At 49.0% G+C, this 22,875-nt stretch overlaps 4 pseudogenes; all 4 read left to right on the top strand.

Annotated features, from left to right (window-relative positions):
- Positions 1 to 927: 927 nt before the first annotated feature.
- On the top strand, positions 928 to 10,449 carry LOC147092428 (uncharacterized; annotated as a pseudogene).
- Positions 10,450 to 11,145: 696 nt separating this feature from the next.
- On the top strand, positions 11,146 to 13,903 carry LOC147092427 (uncharacterized; annotated as a pseudogene).
- Positions 13,904 to 14,294: 391 nt separating this feature from the next.
- Positions 14,295 to 16,120, top strand: LOC147092426 (uncharacterized; annotated as a pseudogene).
- Positions 16,121 to 16,139: 19 nt separating this feature from the next.
- On the top strand, positions 16,140 to 16,971 carry LOC147092425 (uncharacterized; annotated as a pseudogene).
- Positions 16,972 to 22,875: the final 5,904 nt, after the last annotated feature.

Below are 22,875 nucleotides of genomic sequence, written 5' to 3'. Positions count from 1 at the left end.
AGGTATTAACGGACGTGGAGCAAAGGGATGCCAAAGAAGTTAGGTCGCAGAGCTCATTGAATGGCAGAAAGGCTCACGTACTTAAATGGCCAGCCCCTTTTATTATTCTCATTGTCAAATTTTCAGAGGACGAATGTGGAGATGAGAATCGCGATTTTCAAGCAGCGCCCGAGCAGGGACTTGAATCCTTGCCCTTCATAATTAAAGTCTGATGCTCTACCCGACTGAGCTATCCAGGCTTTGGTTGGCAAAGGTCATAAAAGGACTTTCAGTGGCTGCCGTGCATTATTGCACCCTCTAAAAATTCAATTTTCTTATCTGGTAATCAAGCCTGGACTGCGCATTTCTCTCACAAATCCAGGCTGACTGCCTCAAACCGGCTTAATTTCAGAAATATTCTCCCTCCCACAAACGACATGCTCTTTAGCAGTGGTGTCAGATGTGAGAAGTGCGGTCCTCCAGATATCTGTATTGGATCTGAAACTTTTCACCATATTTATTATTGACCTGGATGCAGCAGTGGATCGCTGTAGATCAATGTTTGAAGATCGCACTAAGTTAGGAAACATGGTAATAGAGCAAATGGGAATGGGGCGTAACCAAAGGGACAGAGACAGACTAAGTAAGGGGACAACATTATGTCAAATCGAGTTTACTGAGCGCAAGTGAGACACCATCCACGTTGGAACCAAATAAGATAGTTTGGAGTATTTTCTAAATAATGGGAAGCTATTAGCTGTCGAGGAGCAAAGAGGATTTTGAGTCCCAGTTTACAAATCATTATCAGATAGCAAACATGGAGCAACATACATTGATGAAGTCCCACATGGGGGACTGTTAGGTAAAGTTGAAGCTCATGGAATTGAAGGTGTATTTTTGTCCTGGTTAGGAAATTTGTTGAGTGACAGGAGACACAGTGTACGGATAATGGACAGGTATGTTAATTTACAGGATATGACTAGTGGTGTCCCTGAGAGATCTATTTTGGGGCCTCAACTATTCACCATTTTTATTAAAAACTTAATTGGTGGGATTGAGAGACACATATCTAACTTTGACGACATCACGAAAATAGACGGCATTATAAACAGTTTAGATGCAAGTAAGAAGTTAGAACAGATATTAATAGATTAAGTGAAGGGACAAAACTGTGGCAAGTTCGTTAAATATTAGCAAGCATGAGGTCATCCACTTTGGCACTAAAAAGGAGAGATCAGAATACATTCCAAACGGTGAAGAACTGGAACCGGTGGCTGTCCATTGAGACTTAAGGGTCTTGTTCGTTTATCATTAAATTGTCATGGGCAGGTACAGAAAAGAATCAAAAAGGCTAACTGAATGATGGCATTTATATGGAGGAGAAATTAAGCTACAGCTATACAAAGCACTGGTTAGACAACAGCTGGAGTACGGTGTACAATTCTGGAAAGCACACCTTAGGAAGGTAGTATTAGGATTAAAGAGTGAAGTGTAGACTTACCAGAATGATAAAAGGGATAAATTTAAAGGGGGGATTGTAATCACTGGAATTTACAAACATAAGGGGTGATTTGATTGATGTATTCACGATATTAAGGGGAACTGATAGGGTAGATAGAGAGAAGCTATTGACGATGATTGGCGAGTCTAGGACTAGGGGACATGGCCTAAACATTAGAGCGAAGCCTTTCAGGAAAGACTTCTACATGGAATGGGTGGTAGAAATTTGAAACTCACTTTCATAAGCAGCAGTTAATGTTGGGTCAATTGTCAATATTCAACCTGAGATTGATAATTTTTTGTTAACCAAAGGTATTAAGGAATCTGGATCAATCAGAGTTAGATCACAGATCTCATTGAATGTCAGAAAGGCTCGAGGGGTTAAATGGCCTACTCCTGTTACTATTCTCACTGTTAAAGGATCAGAGCACGAATGTGGAGATGAGAATTGCGATTTAAAAGCAGCGCCGAAACAGGGACTTGATTCCTGAACCCTCAGACTAAAAGTCTGATGCTCTACCGACTGAGATATCCGGGCTCACAAAAGGACTTTCACTGGTTGCCGTACATCATTGCATGCTCTACAACTTCCAAATTCTTTCCAGTAAACGAGCCTGTACAGCGCATTTCTCTCACAAATCCCCCTGCCAGGGCTCCCATATACAGTCCTTCAAGCCTAAGGATCACAGATTTAATCATATCTGGCACAGAACTGGCTTATCCACCCATCACCAGAACTGATTGGGCCACGTCAACTGCTATTCGGCCTCATTCTCCTCTGCCAACATCCAAAAAAGTTACAGAATCATCCTGGGGGTCAATAATATCACAAGGCTTTCTTCGCCACTGCCACCCATCTCCTTAAACCTAGCTCTCTTATCCACCAAGCCAAAACTTTCCCCAGACTCCCTCTGTCACAGCTGGGAAATCAAGTGTTTCTTGTTTCTCTCCTATTTGCTCTAAGTCCTTTATGAGAGCGTCTTATTCATGAGAGCCATCTCTTGCTCCCTGGAAGCCATTCCAAAGAAACGGCTGACGATTTAACTTCCTTTCCTGAATCGCAAGTAAGCTGTCATTGTAAATGGTTCCATCTCCTCAGGTGCATTATTTCCACGCCCTTTCAAAGCCGCCATTTTCACCCCTTTTAAAATAAATGCCCTTGATCCCTCTGTCCCAGCACACTACTGCCCCATCTCCAACATTCTTTTCCTCTCCAAAATTATTGAACACCTTGTCGCCTCTCAAATCAATTCTTATCGTTCCTGAAACTCCATGTTTGACTCTCTCCAGTCAGCTTCCAGTGTCTGGCACAAGACCCAAATGGCCCGAATCAAATTGAGAAAGGACAGCCTTTGTGCCTGACCACAAAGCATTATCCGTCCTTGTCTTCCTCGAACCCTCCGCAGCCTTTAACACACTCAACAAAGCCATTCTCCTTCAAAACCTCTCCTCCCTTGTCCAGCTCAGTGGGGCTTCCCTCTGTGGAACAACTCTAACCTATCCGATTGCAGGTAGAGCGCATCCTGCAATGTTTTATCCTATCACTACCAGCACCTTCTGAGTCCCCCAAGGATCTATTTTTAATCCCTTGTCTGCCCTTAGGTGACATCATCCGCAGACATGGCTCACCTTCCACATGTATCCCAACGATACTCAGCTCCATCTCTACAATACCTCTCTCGACCCCGGCACTGGCACTGTGCTGCCAGATGGCTTGTCTGCCAGGTTGATGTTTCGCGTTTTGACCCTGTGACAGTACTGATTTCCAGCCTTTACTTAGTCTGCTTGTGAACAAATGCAGGGAGCAACAACATGGCTATAACCCCAAGTCATTACTAGGGCGCCCAGCAGGCTGCTGCACTGAGTGCATTGCCACAGTGAATTACGTTTATTAATCGCATGAAACAAACATAGGGTTCAACAATAAAATAACACGGGTGACATTATGAAAACCAAATTCACCCTCATTGTGTTCATCTAGCCTGCTTCTTTAGAAATATGTTAAACCAACTCATGCATGCGGCATCAAAAAGAACAAAAGAAGCAGTAAGTGTGAGAAACCAGTGTCAGATAGAAACCACAACCGTTTCAGCAAAACTGATGCAGCGATTCTGATAAAAACTTCAGTAAAGCTTCACATTTTCTTGCACTTAGAACAACCACACCTCACAACGTTTCCTCATTGAAGGGTTCAAAGCTGCTCACCGCAAGCCTCACCAGGCTTTGCACTTCAGCCCCTCGCTCTCTCCTCCCACTCCACTCTGGTTTGTATCACTAAATATATCAGCAAACAAGCAATTGTTACAAGTCAGTTGAGACCCCTCAGAGAAGATTGTTAATTTGTTTAGGATGATCAAAAATAGAGGGGTTTAAGAAGTACTTCGAATTGACTCGATAAAGAGAAGGGAATCAGAGAGGAGACGAATTCTGTTGTACTTGAGAGCGGGATTAGTGATATTATGACAGTTATAAGAAATATTTTAGATAAGTAAGCAAAATTCAGACAAAGAGCCAGGGCCCGACAGGAAATATCCTACAACAATGGCGGATTTGACTAAAGAAATTGCAAAGTGTACAGAAGGTATATCTTTGGGCTCTACTGAGTGTGGGTGTGTACCAGACGACTTGTGTGTAGTCAATGTAGTACCCATATTAATAAAGGGAAATAAAGCTAATCCAGGTAACAACAGACCCATTAGCTTAACATCTGAGCTAAGATAACTTTAAGGGTCTCTAATTAGGAATGAAATTACCATGTATCTAGTTGAAGAGTTAGTTAGTTAGAAGTAGCCTGCACCACTTTCAAAAGGGACAGTCGCGCTTGACAAAGCTCAGTGAATTCTTTGAGGATCTAACAGGCATCTAAAAACCAGCGCGAAGGCAGAGGCCCGACCAGTTCGGGGGAGAGAAGAAGCGGAGGAGGAGCCCGGCTTAAAAACCGGCGCGAAGGCAGAGGCCCGACCAGTTCGGGGGAGAGCAGCAGCGGAGGAGGAGCCCGGCTTAAAAACCGACGCGAAGGCAGAGGCCCGACCAGTTCGGGGGAGAGCAGCAGCGGAGGAGGTGAGCCCGGCTTAAAAACCAGCGCGAAGGCAGAGGCCCGACCAGTTCGGGGGAGAGCAGCAGCGGAGGAGGTGAGCCCGGCTTAAAAACTGGCGCGAAGGCAGAGGCCCGACCAGTTCGGGGGAGAGCAGCAGCGGAGGAGGTGAGCCCGGCTTAAAAACCGGCGCCAAGACAGAGGCCCACCAAATCAACAGCAGAGGAGAGAGGTAAAAAGTAATCAGAGTGTGACGTCACCAGGGAGCAGGTAAGTGATTGGTTGGTGAGTATTTCTCTCTTTTCAATACAAGCTTGACTTCTGTGGTGTTAAATTTCTAGGGTCTCTGGTGTAGTGGGGACGGTTGGTAAATAAAGCGCCCTAGAGTATACCTGTAACTGGGGTATTGAATACATTTTTTAATTAATTAAAGGAGTAAGTCATGGCAGGAGAGCTCAGACCCGTGTTCTGCTCCTCTTGCTCCATGTGGGAAATCAGGGACGCTGCCAGTGTCCCTGGCGACCATGTGTGCGGGAAATGCATCCAGCTGCAGCTACTTGCAGACCGCATTGCGGCGCTCGAGCTGCGGGTGGATGAATTTTGGAGCATGCGCGATGCTGAGAGGCTCGTGGATAGCACGTTTAGCGAGTTGTTCACGCCTCAGGGTAGGGCAGCACAGGGGGTGACCATCAGGCGGAGCAACAAAGGCAGGCAGGTAGTGCAGGGAACCCCTGCGGACATCCCCCTTTCAAACATGTATACCGCTTTGGATACTGTTGAGGGGGATGACTCACCAGGGGAAGGCAGCAGCACCCAACTTCCTGGCACTGGGGGTGCTCCTGCTGCCCAGGAAGGGGGGAAAAAGAGTGGGAGAGCAATAGTGGTAGGAGATTGTATAGTAAGGGGAACAGATAGGCCTTTCTGTGGCTGTAGACGTGAATCCAGGATGGTTTGTTGCCTCCCTGGTGCCAGGGTCAAGGATGTCACTGAGCGGCTGCAGGGCATTCTGGAGGGGGAGGGTGAACAGCCAGTGGTCGTGGTCCACATTGGTACCAACGACATAGGTAAAAAGAGGGATGAGGTCCTGCATCAAGAATTTAGGGAGCTAGGTAACAGATTAAAGAGCAGGACCTCAAAGGTTGTAATCTCTGGATTACTCCCAGTGCCACGTTCTAGTAAGTATAGGAATGGGAGGATAGAGCAGATGAATGCGTGGCTAAAGAGTTGGTGTAGGGGGGAGGGTTTTACTTTCCTGGATCACTGGGCCTGCTTCTGGGAAAGGTGGGACTTGTACAAGTCGGACGGGTTGCACCTGAACCAGAGCGGGACAAATATCCTTGCGGGGAGGTTTGCTAGCACTGTTGGGGGGGGTTTAAACTAACTTGGCAGGGGGATGGGATACAGAGGGGAGCTGAAATAGGGGGGGATGTGCTGCCAATTATAGAGAAAAAAACAAGTCAGCTTGGTAGACAGGGCAAATATATAAGGGCAAGGCTGGATGGCATCTATTTTAATGCAAGGAGTCTTGCAAATAAGGTGGATGAACTGAAGGTGTTGATAAACACATGGGAGTATGATATTGTTGCTATCACGGAGACATGGTTGAGGGAAGGGCAAGATTGGCAGCTCAATATTCCGGGGTACAGAATCTTCAGGCGAGACAGAGGGGGAGGTATAAGAGGAGGGGGTGTCGCAATATTAATTAAGGAGTCAATTACTGCAGTAAGGAGGGATGATATATTAGCAGGGTCCTCTAATGAGGCCATATGGGTGGAGCTTAAAAACAAAAAGGGGGCATGCACTTTGCTGGGAGTGTACTATAGGCCTCCAAACAGTCAGGGGGAGATAGAGGAACAGATATGTAGGCAAATCTCAGAGAAATGTGCAAATAATAGGGTAATAATAATGGGGGATTTCAACTTCCCCAATATTAACTGGGATAGTCAGAGTGTGAAAGGCTCAGAGGGTGTAGAATTCTTAAAGTGCATCCAGGAGAGCTTTTTGAGCCAGCATGTAGAAAGTCCTACAAGAGAGGGGGCGGTACTGGACCTAATTCTAGGGAATGTGGCCGGCCAAGTGGAAAAAGTGCTAGTAGGTGAGCACTTTGGTGATAGTGACCATAATATGGTAAGATTTAAGGTGGTCATGGAAAAGGACAGGGATGGGCCAGAAATAAAGGTTCTAAATTGGGGGAAGGCCGATTTTAATAGGATAAGGCAGGATCTGGCCAAAATGGACTGGGATCAGCTACTTGTAGGAAAATCCGCATCGGAGCAATGGGAGGCTTTCAGAAGGGAGATTGAGATCATACAATGGCAACATGTTCCCATAAAGGTCAAGGGTGGTTCCAAAAACCACAGGGAACCTTGGATGTCAGGGGATATACGAGAATGGATTAGGAAAAAAAGGAGGGCTTTCGGTAGATACAAAAGGCTAAAGACGGAGGAAGCCCTAGAGGAGTACAAAAAGTGCAGGGGGATACTTAAAAAAGAAATTAGGAGATCAAGGAGGGGCCATGAAATAACACTGGCGAGCAAAATAAAGGAAAATCCGAAGATGTTTTATAAGTATATTAAGGGTAAGAGGATAACTAGGGAAAAAATAGGGCCCTTTAGGGACAAAAGTGGCAATCTGTGTGTGGAGCCGGAAGATGTAGGAGGGGTTCTAAATGAATTTTTTGCATCTGTTTTCACTATGGAGAAGGACGATGTAGACATAGAAATAGGGCGGGGGGACTGTGATATGCTCGAACATATTAACATCGAGAGGGAGGAGGTATTGGCGGTTTTAGCTGGCCTAAAAATGGATAAATCCCCAGGTCTGGATGAAATGTATCCCAGGCTGCTGTGTGAGGCAAAGGAGGAGATTGCGGGGGCTCTAACACATATATTCAGGACATCTCTGGCCACAGGGGATGTGCCAGAGGACTGGAGAACCGCTAATGTAGTACCATTATTCAAGAAGGGTAGTAGGGAAAAACCGGGGAACTACAGGCCAGTGAGCCTAACATCAGGGGTAGGAAAATTATTGGAAAAAGTCCTGAGGGACAAAATTTGTCTCAACTTGGAGAGGCAAGGATTAATCAGGGATAGTCAACATGGCTTTGTCAAGGGAAGATCATGTCTGACTAATTTGATTGAATTTTTTGAGGGGGTGACAAGGTTTGTGGATGAGGGTAACGCAGTGGATGTGGTATACATGGATTTCAGTAAGGCCTTCGATAAAGTCCCGCACAGGAGACTGGTCAAGAAGGTAAGAGCCCATGGAATCCAGGGTGCCTTGGCACATTGGATAAAAAACTGGCTTTGTGGCAGAAGGCAGAGGGTGATGGTCGAAGGTTGTTTTTGTGACTGGAAGCCTGTGGCCAGTGGGGTCCCACAAGGGTCGGTGCTGGGTCCCTTGCTGTTTGTGGTCTACATTAATGACTTGGATATGAATGTAAAGGGTATGATCAGTAAGTTCGCGGATGATACAAAAATTGGTAGGGTGGTAAATAGCGAGGAGGGTAGCCTCAGTCTGCAGGACGATATAGATGGGTTGGTCAGATGGGTGGAACAGTGGCAAATGGAATTTAACCCGGAAAAGTGTGAGGTGATGCACTTTGGGGGGACTAACAAGGCAAAGGAATACACAATGAATGGAAAGACCCTAGGCAAGACGGAGGGTCAGAGGGATCTGGGTGTGCAAGTACACAGATCCCTGAAGGCGGCGGAACAGGTGGATAAGGTGGTAAAAAAGGCATATGGGATACTTGCCTTCATTAGCCGAGGCATTGAATATAAGAGCAAGGAGGTTATGATGGAGCTGTATAAAACACTGGTTAGGCCACAGCTGGAATACTGTGTGCAGTTCTGGTCGCCACACTACAAGAAGGATGTGATCGCGTTAGAGAGGGTGCAGAGGAGGTTCACCAGGATGTTACCAGGGCTGGAGCGCTTCAGCTATGAAGAGAGACTGGGCAGATTGGGTTTGTTTTCCTTGGAGCAGAGGAGGCTGAGGGGGGGCATGATTGAGGTGTACAAAATTATGAGGGGCATAGATAGGATGGATGCTGAGGAGCTTTTTCCCTTAGTAGAGGGGTCAATAACTATGGGGCATAGATTCAAGGTAAAGGGCGGGAGGTTTAGAGGGGATTTGAGAAAGAACTTTTTCACCCAGAGGGTGGTTGGAGTCTGGAACTCACTGCCTGAAAGGGTTGTGGAGGCAGAAACCCTCACAACATTTAAGAAGCATTTGGATGTGCACTTGAAATGCCATAGCATAGAAGGCTACGGGCCAAAGGCTGGAATATGGGATTAGATTAGGCAGGGCTTGATGGCCGGCGCGGACACGATGGGCCGAAGGGCCTCTATCCGTGCTGTATTACTCTATGACTCTATGACTCTATGACATGGGGATTTGGGTATAAGATTAAAGAAGTCTTATAGCAATTATATAGGGCCCTGGTGAGTCCACACCTGGAGTATTGTGAACAGTTTTGGTCCCCTTACCGAAGGAAGGATATACGTGCAAAAGAGGGAGTTCAACAAAGGTTCACCAGACTGGCTCCTGGGATGGGGGTATTGTCCTATAAGGAGAGATTGAGTCTAGGCTTAGCTTCTCTAGAGTTTAGAAGAATGAGTGGTGATCTGATTGAAACATGCAAAATTCTTACAGGTCTTGACAGGGTAGATGCAGAGAGGATGTTTCCCCTGGCTGGGGAGTCTAGAACCAAGGGTCGCAGTCTCATGATAAGAAATCAGCCATTTCGGAATGAGATAAGGAGAAATTTCTTCAGTCAGAAGGTGGTGAATCTTTGAAATGCTCTACCCCAGAGGGCTGTGGAGGTCCTGGCTCTTTGGCTGAATTTTGCTTACGTATCTAAAAATTTTCTTATAACCATCATAATATCACTCATCTCACTCTCAAGTACAACAGAATTCGTCTCCTCTCTGATTCCCTTCTCTTTATCAAATCAATTCGAAGTACTTCTTAAACACCTCTATTTTTGATCATTCTAAACAAATTAACATCTTCATGCACAAGATCGAGCAAGACTTCTTCGCTGCACAAGACCTCCAACCAATGCTATACACCAGATACATCGATGACATTTTCTTCCTATGGAACCACAGCGAAGAATCACTGAAAAGACTACACGATAACATCAACAAGTTCCATCCCACCATCAAATTCCATGGACTACTCCTCAGAATCGGTTTCATTCTTGGACACAAGAATCTCCATCAAAGACGGACACCTCAGCACTTCACTCTACTGCAAGCCCGCAGACAACCTCAGGATGCTCCACTTCTCCAGCTTCCACCCTAACCACGTTAAAGAAGCCATCCCCTATGGAAAAGCCCTGCGAATACACAGAAACTGCTCTGACGAGGAGGAACGTGATGGACACCTACAGACGCTGAAAGATGCCCTCGTAAGAACGGGATATGACGCTCGACTCATCGATTGACAGTTCCGACGGGCCACAGCAAAAAATCGCATTGACTTCCTCAGAAGACAAACACGGGACACAACCAACAGAGTACCCTTCGTCGTCCGGTACTTCCCCGGAGAGGAGAAACTACGCCATGTTCTTCGCAGCCTTCAACATGTCATCGATGACGATGAACACCTCGCTAAGGCCATCCCCACACCTCCACTACTCGCCTTCAAACAGCTGCCTAACCTCAAACAGGCCATCGTTTGCAGAAAATTACCCAGCTTTCAGGAGAACAGCGACCACGACACCACACAGCCCTGCCACGGCAACCTCTGCAAGAAATGCCAGATCATCAACACAGATACCATCATCACACATGAGGACACGACCCACCAGGTACATGGTACATACTCATGTGACTCGGCCAATGTTGTCTACCTCATACGTTGCAGGAAATGATGCCCCGGAGCAGGGTACATCGGCGAGACCATGCAGACACTGCAACAACGGATGAACGGACACTGCACAACAATCGCCAGGCAGGAGTGTTCCCTCCCAGTCGTGGAACACTTCAGCAGTCAAGGAAATCCAGCCACCAATCTTCGGGTAAGCATTCTCCAAGGCGGCCTTCGAGACACACGACAATGCAAAATCGTAGAGCAGAAATTGATAACCAAGCTCCGCACTAATGAGGACGGCCTCAACCGGGATGTTGGGTTCATGTCATGCTACATCTAACCCCACCTGACGTAGGTTCATCCATACTCGAGTCGTCGTTGGCTGGTTCTCTGTACACAGATTCGGCCGGACCTGCTGTGATTTCCAGCAAAAAAAATGTTTTTTCTGTCTGTTTTATGTTTTTCATACAGACCCCAGCATCTGCAACATTTGAACCCTTGTGACCCCACCTTATTGTTCTTTTCTGTAATGTTCTCCTGACTGACCTGTTTGGACACCATTCACACCTTTGATTGCTGTGACTATCTCTCTGCCGAGGTGTGATAAATGGCAGTTGGAAAGATTACCTGTAATCATCTGGCATTATTCTCTGACTATGTAAGCTGTGTCTTTATGCATCTCTCCACTGCACCTGATGAAGGAACAGCGGTCCGAAAGCTTGTGATTTCAAATAAAACTGTTGGACTATAACCTGGTGTTGTGTGACTTCTTACATTTGTCCACCCCAGTCCAACACCGGCATCTCCACACCATGGCTACTATCGACACCACAAACTGCCGGCTAAAAGTGGAGAGGAACTCCAAGAAGGTCGTGCATATCGACACAGACATCAAGTTTCTACAGAGATGCAAGAAAGCAGACCATATCCCAAAAGGACTACAGATCACGAACCCAATCAAGTCGACCTACAACACAGACTACGCTGAGAGACTCTGCCGTCATACCTCTCACACGCTCCTCAACCATCTTGTACACCAGCTCTACAACAGACGCCGCAAACTCGAAACCAAGATAGAGTCCATGTTCTCAGCCTGTGCTCAGGACACAGCAGACCAGCTAGGAGACACCGCCAAACAGACGAGGCAACGGAACTACACTGCCTACATGCACACCAAGAACAGGAAGCTTGAGAAATTCGGCATCACCACCAGCAGCAACCAAGCCTCCCCTGGTACCACGGTTGAAACCACAGGGAAGTCCATCATCAACTTGACCGACCACACCCTTCAACCAGACGAAATTGAAGTTCTCAGCCGCGGGCTCAATTTCTGCCCCACCACCAAAATGGACCCCATCGGTCTCACGGCAGACACAGAGGAATTCATCAGGAGAATGAGGCTCCGGGAATTCTTCCACAAATCCCAAGATGTCAGCAGCGAACCCAATGAGACAACCAATGATCCGGAACAGCAGACAGAGGGATCTGCAGTGCAGCAACTGAAGAAGAAATAGTCAATTCGGACCCCTCCGGAGGGTCGCTGCCCTAAGCTTGACATGTATGCTCAAGCTGTCAGTAGATGCATCAACGCCAGATTCATCAGCCGCACTCACAAGATAGTCCAGAATGTAACCCGAGCACAGCACAACGCCATCCACGCTCTCAAGACCAACCGCAACATCATCATCAAACCAGTAGACAAAGGAGGAGCCATCGTCATACAGAACAGAACGGACCATTGCAAAGAAGCATACCGACAACTGGACAACCAGGAACACTACAGACAGTTACCCACAGATCCGACCAAAGAACACACATGCCAACTCAACAGACAGATCAAGAGCTTCGATCCAGACCTTCAAAGCATCCTACGCACTCTCATCCCATGTACTTCCCGCGTGGGAGACGTCTACTGCATCCCAAAGATACACAAAGCCAACACACCCGGACGTCCTATCGTATCAGGCAACGGAACCCTGTGTGAGAACCTCTCTGGATACGTCAAGAACATCCTGAAACCCATCAGACAGGGAACCCCCAGCTTCTGTCGCGACACTACAGTCCTCTTACAGAAACTCAGCACCCACAGACAAGTCGAACCAGGAACACGCCTCACCACGATCGACGTCTCGGCACTCTACACCAGTATCCGCCACGATGACGGCATTGCTGCGACAGCCTCAGTACTCAACACGAACAACAGCCAATCTCCAGACGCCATCCTACAACTCATCCACTTCATCCTTGACCACAATGTCTTCACCTTCGACAACCAGTTCTTTACCCAAACACACGGAACAGCCATGGGGACAAAATTCGCACCCCAATATGCCAACATCTTCATGCACAAGTTCGAGCAAGGCTTCTTCACTGCACAGGACGTCCAACCAATGCTATACACCAGATACATCGACTACATTTTCTTCCTATGGACCCACGGCGAAGAATCACTGAAAAGACTACATGATCACATCAACAAGTTCCATCCCACCATCAAACTCACCATGGACTACTCCTCAGAATCGTTTTCATTCTTGGACACACGAATCTCCATCAAAGACAGACACCTCAGCACTTCACTCTACCACAAGCCCACGGACAACCTCAGGAAGCTCCACTTCTCCAGTTTGCACCCTAACCACGTTAAAGAAGCCATCCCCTATGGACAAGCCCTGCGAATACACAGGATCTGTCTCAGACGAGGAGAAACGCGATGGACACCTACAGACACTGAAAGACGCCCTCGTAAGAATGGGATATGACGCTCGAACCTTCGATCGACAATTCCGAAGGGCCAGAGCAAAAAATTGCATAGACTTCCTCAGAAGACAAACACGGGACACAACCAACAGAGTACCGTTCATCGTCCAGTACTTCCCCGGAGCGGAGAAACTACGCCATGTTCTTCGCAGCCTTCAACATGTCAGCGATGACGATGAACACCTCACTAAGGCCATCCCCACGCCTCCACTACTCGCCTTCAAACAGCCGCCTAACTTCGAACAGACCATCGTTCGCAGCAAATTACCCAGCTTTCAGGAGAACAGCAACCACGACACCACACAACCCAGCCACGGCAACCTCTGCAGGATATGACAGATCATCAACACAGATACCATCATCACACATGAGGACACGACCCACCAGGTACATGGTACATACTCATGTGACTCGGCCAATGTTGTCTACCTCATACGTTGCAGGAAATGATGCCCCGGAGCAGGGTACATCGGCGAGACCATGCAGACACTGCAACAACGGATGAACGGACACTGCACAACAATCGCCAGGCAGGAGTGTTCCCTCCCAGTCGTGGAACACTTCAGCAGTCAAGGAAATCCAGCCACCAATCTTCGGGTAAGCATTCTCCAAGGCGGCCTTCGAGACACACGACAATGCAAAATCGTAGAGCAGAAATTGATAACCAAGCTCCGCACTAATGAGGACGGCCTCAACCGGGATGTTGGGTTCATGTCATGCTACATCTAACCCCACCTGACGTAGGTTCATCCATACTCGAGTCGTCGTTGGCTGGTTCTCTGTACACAGATTCGGCCGGACCTGCTGTGATTTCCAGCAAAAAAAATGTTTTTTCTGTCTGTTTTATGTTTTTCATACAGACCCCAGCATCTGCAACATTTGAACCCTTGTGACCCCACCTTATTGTTCTTTTCTGTAATGTTCTCCTGACTGACCTGTTTGGACACCATTCACACCTTTGATTGCTGTGACTATCTCTCTGCCGAGGTGTGATAAATGGCAGTTGGAAAGATTACCTGTAATCATCTGGCATTATTCTCTGACTATGTAAGCTGTGTCTTTATGCATCTCTCCACTGCACCTGATGAAGGAACAGCGGTCCGAAAGCTTGTGATTTCAAATAAAACTGTTGGACTATAACCTGGTGTTGTGTGACTTCTTACATTTGTCCACCCCAGTCCAACACCGGCATCTCCACACCATGGCTACTATCGACACCACAAACTGCCGGCTAAAAGTGGAGAGGAACTCCAAGAAGGTCGTGCATATCGACACAGACATCAAGTTTCTACAGAGATGCAAGAAAGCAGACCATATCCCAAAAGGACTACAGATCACGAACCCAATCAAGTCGACCTACAACACAGACTACGCTGAGAGACTCTGCCGTCATACCTCTCACACGCTCCTCAACCATCTTGTACACCAGCTCTACAACAGACGCCGCAAACTCGAAACCAAGATAGAGTCCATGTTCTCAGCCTGTGCTCAGGACACAGCAGACCAGCTAGGAGACACCGCCAAACAGACGAGGCAACGGAACTACACTGCCTACATGCACACCAAGAACAGGAAGCTTGAGAAATTCGGCATCATCACCAGCAGCAACCAAGCCTCCCCTGGTACCACGGTTGAAACCACAGGGAAGTCCATCATCAACTTGACCGACCACACCCTTCAACCAGACGAAATTGAAGTTCTCAGCCGCGGGCTCAATTTCTGCCCCACCACCAAAATGGACCCCATCGGTCTCACGGCAGACACAGAGGAATTCATCAGGAGAATGAGGCTCCGGGAATTCTTCCACAAATCCCAAGATGTCAGCAGCGAACCCAATGAGACAACCAATGATCCGGAACAGCAGACAGAGGGATCTGCAGTGCAGCAACTGAAGAAGAAATAGTCAATTCGGACCCCTCCGGAGGGTCGCTGCCCTAAGCTTGACATGTATGCTCAAGCTGTCAGTAGATGCATCAACGCCAGATTCATCAGCCGCACTCACAAGATAGTCCAGAATGTAACCCGAGCACAGCACAACGCCATCCACGCTCTCAAGACCAACCGCAACATCATCATCAAACCAGTAGACAAAGGAGGAGCCATCGTCATACAGAACAGAACGGACCATTGCAAAGAAGCATACCGACAACTGGACAACCAGGAACACTACAGACAGTTACCCACAGATCCGACCAAAGAACACACATGCCAACTCAACAGACAGATCAAGAGCTTCGATCCAGACCTTCAAAGCATCCTACGCACTCTCATCCCATGTACTTCCCGCGTGGGAGACGTCTACTGCATCCCAAAGATACACAAAGCCAACACACCCGGACGTCCTATCGTATCAGGCAACGGAACCCTGTGTGAGAACCTCTCTGGATACGTCAAGAACATCCTGAAACCCATCAGACAGGGAACCCCCAGCTTCTGTCGCGACACTACAGTCCTCTTACAGAAACTCAGCACCCACAGACAAGTCGAACCAGGAACACGCCTCACCACGATCGACGTCTCGGCACTCTACACCAGTATCCGCCACGATGACGGCATTGCTGCGACAGCCTCAGTACTCAACACGAACAACAGCCAATCTCCAGACGCCATCCTACAACTCATCCACTTCATCCTTGACCACAATGTCTTCACCTTCGACAACCAGTTCTTTACCCAAACACACGGAACAGCCATGGGGACAAAATTCGCACCCCAATATGCCAACATCTTCATGCACAAGTTCGAGCAAGGCTTCTTCACTGCACAGGACGTCCAACCAATGCTATACACCAGATACATCGACTACATTTTCTTCCTATGGACCCACGGCGAAGAATCACTGAAAAGACTACATGATCACATCAACAAGTTCCATCCCACCATCAAACTCACCATGGACTACTCCTCAGAATCGTTTTCATTCTTGGACACACGAATCTCCATCAAAGACAGACACCTCAGCACTTCACTCTACCACAAGCCCACGGACAACCTCAGGAAGCTCCACTTCTCCAGTTTGCACCCTAACCACGTTAAAGAAGCCATCCCCTATGGACAAGCCCTGCGAATACACAGGATCTGTCTCAGACGAGGAGAAACGCGATGGACACCTACAGACACTGAAAGACGCCCTCGTAAGAATGGGATATGACGCTCGAACCTTCGATCGACAATTCCGAAGGGCCAGAGCAAAAAATTGCATAGACTTCCTCAGAAGACAAACACGGGACACAACCAACAGAGTACCGTTCATCGTCCAGTACTTCCCCGGAGCGGAGAAACTACGCCATGTTCTTCGCAGCCTTCAACATGTCAGCGATGACGATGAACACCTCACTAAGGCCATCCCCACGCCTCCACTACTCGCCTTCAAACAGCCGCCTAACTTCGAACAGACCATCGTTCGCAGCAAATTACCCAGCTTTCAGGAGAACAGCAACCACGACACCACACAACCCAGCCACGGCAACCTCTGCAGGATATGACAGATCATCAACACAGATATCATCATCACACGTGAGGACACCACCCACCAGGTACATGGTACTTACTCATGTGACTCGGCCAACGTTGTCTACCTCATACGTGGCAGGAAAGAATGCCCCGGAGCATGGAACATCGGCGAGACCATGCAGACACTTCGACAACGGATGAATGGACACCACGCAACAATCGCCAGGCAGGAGTGTTCCCTCCCAGTCGGGGAACACTTCAGCAGTCAAGGACATTCAGCCTCCGATCTTCGGGTAAGCATTCTCCAAGGCGACCTTCGAGACACACGACAACGCAAAATCGTAGAGCCGAAACTGATAGCCAAGTTCCGCACTCATGAGGATGGCCTCAACCGGGATCTTGGGTTCATGTCACGCTACATGTAACCCCACCTGACGTAGGGTCATCCAGACTCGAGTCGTCATTGGTTGCTCTCTCTACACAGATGCGGTCGGACCTGCTGTGATTTCCAGCAAAAAAAATGTTTTTTTGTCTGTTTTTTTTTCATACAGACCCCAGCATCTGCAACATGTGACCCCACCTCATTGTTCTTTTATGTAATGTTTTCCTGACTGACCTGTTTGGAAACCATTCACACCTTTGATTGCTTTGATTATCTCTCTGCCGAGGTGTGATAAATGGCAGTTAGAAAGTTTACCTGTAATCATCTGGCATTATTCTCTGACTATATAAGCTGTGTCTTTATGCATCTCTGCAGTGCACCTGACGAAGGAGCAGCGCTCCAAAAGCTTGTGATTTCAAATAAAACTGTTGGACGTTAACCTGGTGTTGTGTGACTTCATACATGAGTATATTTAAGGCAGAGGTCGATAGATTTTTAAATATTAAGGGAATCAAGGGAAAGTGCAGATGAGGTAGAAGATCAGCCATGGTCTTATTGGATGGCGGAGCAGGCTCGAAGGGACAAATGTCCTACTCCTGCTACTTTTCCTTATGTTCTTATGGTGGATGGAATGTTATATTCCCATAAACTTTACATCAGTCTTTGACAAGGTACCACATGGTAGATTACTAGAGAAGATAAAGGGTGTTGAATTAGGGGAGGGCACCAAACTGACAGGCAAGGCCACAGATCTGCGTGTTTGGTGGGGTGGGGTGCTTACAAACCACACCAGCCAACTTAACGGTAGAGCCTGACACATGGGAGCTACATTTCTATTTCATGCTGTGTAAACTGTTTGCAGTCAGACTGTATACATACATTTCTCTTGAACGCAATGAAAAATAATTGCACATCAAAATTAACCATACAACAAATTAGAGACATTTGCATCACCAATAATTAAACAGTAACTGTTACAAAGCAACCAGACAGATTTTTATTCGAGGGACATTCCATTGGTTCCTGATGCTGAAAGTCCTGTCACATTGGCCCAGATTTTGAGGTGGGTATGACTGTTTAATCTGAGACTACATCATCAGGGGTATGATGACGTAGTCTCAGAGTACACCATCATACCCACCTCAAACATGATACAAGTTCGGGATTTATGCACATGCACTGAATCCTGATCTTGCGATCTTTCCTTTGCAGATCCTCCGCACCACCTGAGAAAAACCAATTGTTGTGCAGAGTTGGGCTGTTTGCCCACCAATACCGAACAATTATGGCGGTGATTATCCTGTTTGGTGAAAGCAAGTGAAGGAGCCTGTTTCACATCGGAAAAGAAGATCTGCAGGGGAAAAATCAACATTTTCATTTCCCCGAAAACAAGACAAACAAAGGATAGCGCCGTTTACAATCTGCTCAACCAATTTTGATTGGAAAATGATTAGACGGTCCTTACATGTCTTCTTAACAATACTACAAAGCAATTTTAGGAAAAAATACGCTGTCATTTGCAATAAAACAGGTTCATGAATAGTGGTGGAGAAAATGTATTAAACAGACTATTCCCTTACGGCCTAGAAATTCGGTTGGTTGCACCAGCGATTAGCGCCTATTGGCCTAGAAATTCAGTGGCCTGCGCCACCAGTTTGCACCCAAAGAGGGCTATTGCGCCACTGTGCAAACCTACCACCATATTTAGCGGGGCGCTAATGGCGGCGTTAGCCAGTAGCGCTGTGCCGTCACCGATGACATCATCGGTGTGCGCAGTGCCCCGCTATCGCCCTGCTGGCCACATTTGGTTGCTGCCGCCTCCCCCGTGCCGGCCGCAAACAGCGACCGGTACACGGGGCCTACCTGTGCCGGTACTGGGGCGAGTTAAGGTAGAGGTGCGGCCGGCCGCTTTTTCGGCGGCCGCTTGCCCGCACCTCCTTCCCCGGCCTCCTACACCATCCCCCCCGCGGCATTGCCGGCTGTTTCCAGAGAGCCCGGCACTTCTCCTTGGTGCCGGGCTCATTTGCCGGCACTCGCGAGCGGGGATCGCGCTGTTGCAGGCACCGCCCCCTTAAGAATGAGAGGAAGGCCTGCAGTACCGCAGGCTGCCGTGCCACAGCGGGTGGCGCTGTGGCACTTTACACGCCGATATTCAGTTTCTGCGCCCAAGCGGGGCACCGAAACCCTTGTTTAGTGGCCGGCTTCCACTTGGGGCGCTGAAACTGAATTTCCCACTGGCGCAAGTGGCTCCGCGCGCAGCGGTAATTCCGGTGCCCAGGCAAGCTGGGCGCCCCTAACTGAATTTCTAGGCCAATGAGCCCAAGATTTAGGGCTATACCCAATGTTCAGGTGGGCGCAATGAGGATAGCGACAACTCCCATACTGAGTATCCATTTAGCACCTGCGCTAATTGTAAGCGCGCACCCGCATGCGCAGGCAGATCATGACGTCATTTCAGTGTGCAACGCCCTTTTGGCGCCGCTGACCGGATATTCGGTGGTGCCTGGAACCTTTACGCCTGGCGCTATTAGTGACAATTTGATGGAGCGATCCCAGGCCCTTCTCGGAGTCGGGGGGCGCTAGTTAAAGGGGACAGCTCTAGTCTGAAAGCTGCAGCCACTTGGCCTGTTCATTCTGGTCATTGCTGGAGATAGTTGGAGAGTTACTGTTGCACAGGATTATTGGATTTAGCCTTTGAATACTTGCAACCTTCAGTCCTGTCCGGAGCAGTTGGAGCACTAGACATTACAGCGTGTTGCCCTTCTTGCATAGCAATGGGAGCTGCTTTGGACGGAACGTCCTCATGGCCGGACACTTTGAAGGGGCACAGAGATGGCAGGAGAGAGGGCCGGGATTGGCCAGAAGGAGGAGGGGCAATGGAGGTCGGCCACTCCGAAGATATGCTGCGAGGGTTTTCAGGCAGCAGGTGTCATACCTTACCATGTCGGAGGAGCAGTGTCTGCGAAGGCTCCAATTTGGTAAGGAGGTTGTGACTGAGCTGTGCCACCTACTTGCTGAGGATCTGCAGCCGCGTCTATGGTGCAGGAGCTCTCTATAGGTGGCCATCAAAGTGACTGTTGCCCTAAACATTTACGCCACCGGATCCTTACAGTCAGCCACTGGGGACACAGCGAATATATCTAAATTTGCAGTGCATTGTTGCATCCGGCAAGTGACAGCTGCCCTCTATAGAAGAAGGCGTCGATTAATCACCTTCCCTCTGACCCTGGAGAAGCAGGCGGAGCATGCGCAGGGCTTCGCTGCTATTGTGGACTTCCCCATGTTGCAGGGGGCCATTGATTGCACACACGTGGCTTTGCGGGCGCCATTACTGAATCCTGAGGAGTTCTGCAACTGCAAGGGGTTCCACTCCCTCAATGTCCAGCTGGTCTGTGACCACCGCCAGATGATCATGGCAGTCAACGCGCAATTCCCTGGGAGCAGCCATGATGCGTTCATCCTGTGGCAGACATCAGTTTCTGACCTTTTTGAGGGGCCGGCTCACCCACGAGGCTGGCTTCTTGGTGACAAGGGTTATCCTCTCTGCCCATGGCTCATGACCCCACTCCATTTGCCTGCCACCCCGGCAGAAGAGCTTTACAATAGCAGCCGTCAGGCGACCAAGAACATTGTGGAGCACACTATTGGTGTGCTCAAACAGCGTTTCTGCTGTCTAGACCATTCGGGGGGAGCCCTGCAGTACTCGCCGGAGCAAGTGGGTCGCATCATAGCCATCTGCTGCATGCTCCACAACTTGGCCATTCGACGAACTCAGCCAATGCCAGCTGCCCCTCAAGGTCCAGCAGAGCAGGCGGACGAGGAGGAGGAGGAGGAGGAGGAAGAGCAGGTGGACAAGGAGGAGGAGGAGGAGCATGCAGATGAGGAGGAGGAGGAGGAGGAAGATGGGAGGGCTCCTGAAACGGGAAGAGCCGTCTGTCAGAGGCTCATAAGGGCTCGGTTCGAGGACCCTCTGATGGAATGATGGGTCTCATTCATCCTGTGCACTTCTGATCGTTCAAAGCCTATGAAGGCCATCATGAGTGTAAATAGTTACGAATACCATTGTAAATAAAAAAAATCTTTATTTTCAAAAAAGTGCTTCCTTCCATCATAACAACGTCATGTCAACAGAAACCATAACTAACAAAATAACAGTTAACTCTCTGGCAAAGCCGAAAAACTAAACAAACCATCAACAACAATCAGAACAGATGAGGGCGTCCTTGAATTTGGGGAAAGAATGTCTCAACACCTCACTCTACAGCTGGCCCCTTGATGGAGACCGACTTCTCTTTCGTGGTCGGCCGCTTCCTTCCCTGCTGCTCCTCCGTAGTTGAACCCAAGTGGCAGTGTCAAGGATGGGGGACGCCTGGTGAGTGTCTGCAAGCACAGAAGCCCCTGAGGGACGGCCTGGACGACCTCTGGGCTTGGAGGGGGCGGAGGCTGGCTTCTTGATCTGGCCATGACTGGAAGCAGTGTGCACTGCAGGTGGCAGCTGCACTGCAGATGTTCCAGCGGTGGCATGAGCAATGGTCACCTGCTGAGAGAGGACACCTGCGCCATGGTCGGATGATACACTGGCTCTCAGAGGGGACCGGCTCGGTTCTACCACCACAAGCGGCTGCTCCACTGATTCCTGGCCTCGTGTGGTACTGGAAGGGACCGGGGTGGTCCTAGCTGATGCAGATAGGGTGGCAGCAGTGAGAGTTCACCTTGCCTCAATCTGGGTCTGGACGAGGCCAGCAAGTGACTGCGTGGCAGCAGTGAGGACCTGTGTGGTAGGTGCCAGTGCTTCGGAGAAGCCCTGGACAGTTCTCTCCATTGCTTCAGACAAGGCCGGAGCAGTCCATTCCACTGCCTCGGAGAAGCCCTGGACAGACATTTCCAGGGATTGTCCGAAGCTCTGAACAGTCCTTTCCATAGAGGCCTCAAAGACCTGGATAGTCCTCTCCATTGCTGCCCCGAAGCCCTGGACAGTCCTCTCCATTGCAGTGCCAAAGTCCAGCACACTCTTTGCCAGTGTTTCTATCAACTGCAGCATCCTCCCCACTGCAGCCATAAGCTCAGTGTGCCTGAGCCGGGCCTGGGTGCTCATTTCAGCCAGGCTATGCACTTCCTCTGCACTCTGTGCAGCAGTCATCGCTCCCTGCATCGCCCTCCAGGGAGCCGGTGCCCGAACTTGCCTACCCCCCTCACGTTGATGCAGGCCGCTTGTTCTGGCAACTGGCTCCTAATCAGAGCCCCCCCTCTCCTCCAGGGAGCTACTATCCCCAGTCAGCAGATGTGTTGGTTACCCTGCAGCTGGAACGGATGGTGCGCCTTCCTCCTGATCCTCGCCTCCGGAGGCACTGGCACTGGCAGCTTCAGGGCCTGGATCCCGAGCTGGTTATGCTGCATCTGAAAGCAGGGAGGTGGAAGAGTGGCTTTAGCAAAAGGACAGGTTGGCAGCAAGGCATGCCAGATTGCAGCAAGGCTATGACATGGCTCCACAGTGAGAAAGCATGCTGCCGGGGGGTCCAAGTGGAAGGAGACAGCAGAAAAAGGTGAGATCAAGACCATCGCTTTCGACAATGGGGTCGGCAGCTGCAGTGGTAACAGGACCACTCAGACGTCCTCCAAGAATCTGGTGCACTCTCTCCTCAAGATCCGTCAGAGTGACCACTTGTGGAGGTCCTCCACCGGTTCGAAGCTGGTCCTTGCGAATCGTCGCCAGCTTGGACTGCAGGGGAAAGAAGGGGACGTTCTGTTACATGACTCCCTGAGTGATCATCTCATGCCCCCCATGGTGCAAGAGCCCTTGCATGATGCCCTGAGTGATTATCTCATGCCCCCCATAGTGCAAGAGCCCTTACATGACGCCCTGAGTGATCATCTCATGCGCCCCATGGTGCAAGAGCCCTTACATGACGCCTTGAGTCAAATGTGCATGTGTGTGCCCAGAAATGGC

Source organism: Somniosus microcephalus, unplaced genomic scaffold, assembly GCF_052327205.1.
Source record: "Somniosus microcephalus isolate GS21.2 unplaced genomic scaffold, FLI_Smic_1.0 unresolved_chr2, whole genome shotgun sequence".
Classification (NCBI taxonomy): domain Eukaryota; kingdom Metazoa; phylum Chordata; class Chondrichthyes; order Squaliformes; family Somniosidae; genus Somniosus; species Somniosus microcephalus.
This window is presented reverse-complemented; position numbering and strand designations above follow the sequence as displayed.